This window comes from Mastomys coucha, unplaced genomic scaffold (assembly GCF_008632895.1).
Source record: "Mastomys coucha isolate ucsf_1 unplaced genomic scaffold, UCSF_Mcou_1 pScaffold1, whole genome shotgun sequence".
In the NCBI taxonomy this organism is placed as follows: domain Eukaryota; kingdom Metazoa; phylum Chordata; class Mammalia; order Rodentia; family Muridae; genus Mastomys; species Mastomys coucha.
In genome coordinates this window covers 28,393,637-28,395,589 of record NW_022196891.1, presented here as the reverse complement: position 1 = coordinate 28,395,589, position 1,953 = coordinate 28,393,637, and the positions used below count along the sequence as shown (strand labels likewise).

Here is a 1,953-nt window from a genome sequence, read left to right as displayed (position 1 = left end):
ATTGTTGTCACTGGGGATGGGCTTTGAGGTTTCCAAAGCCCACATCAAGACCTCTTGGCCAGTGGATCAGGATGTAGCTCTCAAGCTATTTTTCCAGTCCCTTTTCTGACTGTGTACTGTCATGCTTCCCACCATAATGATAATGGACTAAACCTCAGAACTGTAAGCAAGTAACTGTTTCCTTTTATAAAGGGTTGTCTTGGTCATGGTGTCTCTTCACAGCAATAGAACACTGCTTAAGACCAATGGCAATAGTGACGGTGAGCCCAGCCAAATGGTAGGTGGACCCTTTGAGTTTCATCCCTACAGCGGATTTCTACTGTTTTGAGATATCGCCTGGGCCCAACGAAGTACCTACATGAGCTACATGAGCTGCTACCTCCACCTAGCAGCTCACTGCTGAAGCTAGCCTATGCCCCTCGTCTGTGTTCTAGACCCAGTCCTTTCCCAATGTGTGCCAACTACCCTGCCTCCGTTTCTATGACTCGGAGCGAGGCAGGTAGAAAATGAACAGCTACGCTGGGGCTGTTGGGAGTCCAAAACTGTATGCTATCTTATTTATGCCTTCCGACCCTTAGTACTAAGATTTCATCTCCGTGTTACAGATTGGGAAACTGTATCTCAGAGAGATCGGTTGCCTCTCTAGAACACACAGCTACGAGTGTGAAAGTGAGCGGGGGGGGGGGGGGGGGGGGGGATTCTGAGTCAGGTTCTCACCTCCAACAGCGCTGTAGCCTGCCTTGGGCCACCTTCGCCTCGCTGTGCACATCAGACTACCTTTTGTTCTCTTGTAGGTCTAAGCGCTCTGTGCTACCAATGTCTCTAGGGCAGTCCTTTTTTCAAATGGGGTCTTGATATATATATATATATTTTTGGCAGTGTTCGTGATTTTTATTTAAACACAAAACATGCACACAAGCCATCTATTCATTTTCTTCACTACGCGTAGCCTGGCGTTGGGATTGGTAACTCTGATGGCCAGCTGTGCTGCTCTTTCTACAATGGCTTTTCGGTTCTTAGAGGACACATTGTGAGCCATCTCAGCACAGTAAGATTTGTTACACAGCAGCAGCACTTCCAGCTCCTTGACATTGTGGACCAGGAACTTCCGGAAGCCGCTAGGCAGCATGGGCTTGGTTTTCTTGTTGCTCCCGTAACCAATGTTGGGCATCAGGATCTGGCCCTTGAATCTTCTCCGCACCCTGTTGTCAATGCCCCTGGGTTTCCGCCAGTTTCGCTTAATTTTCACATATCGATCTGACTGGTACCTGATGAACTTCTTGGTCCTCTTTTTGACGATCTTGGGCTTCACCAGAGGTCGGAGGGCAGCCATGATGCCGCAAAACAGATGGCAGCCACCTCGTAGGCAGCGCCGAGGAAAAAGTTGATTTTTTTTTTTTTAAGATTTATTTATTCTGGGCTGGAGAGATGGCTCAGCGGGTAAGAGCACTCATTGACTGCTCTTTCAGAGGCCCTGAGTTCAATTCCCAGCAACCACATGGTGGCTCACAACCATCTGTAATGGGATCCGATGCCCTCTTCTGGTGTGTCTGAAAACAGCAGCAATGTAATAATAAATATAATAAATAAATATATACATATAATAAATATATAATAAATATGTAAATATTTATTATGTAATAATATATAATAAATCTTTGATATAATAAATAAATAAATAATACATATAATAAATAAATCTTTTTTAAAGATTTATTTATTTTATATATGTGAGTACACTGCTGCTGTCTTCAGACACACCAGAAGAGGGCATCAGATCCCATTACAGATGGTTGTGAACCACCGGGTGGTTGCTGGGAATTGAACTCAGGACCTCTGGAAGAGCAGTCAGTGCTCTTAACCACTGAGCCATCTCTCCAGCCCCAATTTTATTTTGGGGGGGTGTGTTTCTTTGTTTGTTTGTTGTTTGTTGCAACTACCATGAACTACCCT

At 44.9% G+C, this 1,953-nt stretch overlaps 1 pseudogene; it reads right to left on the bottom strand.

Annotated features, from left to right (window-relative positions):
• Positions 1-884: 884 nt before the first annotated feature.
• On the bottom strand, positions 885-1,384 carry LOC116070155 (annotated as a pseudogene).
• Positions 1,385-1,953: the final 569 nt, after the last annotated feature.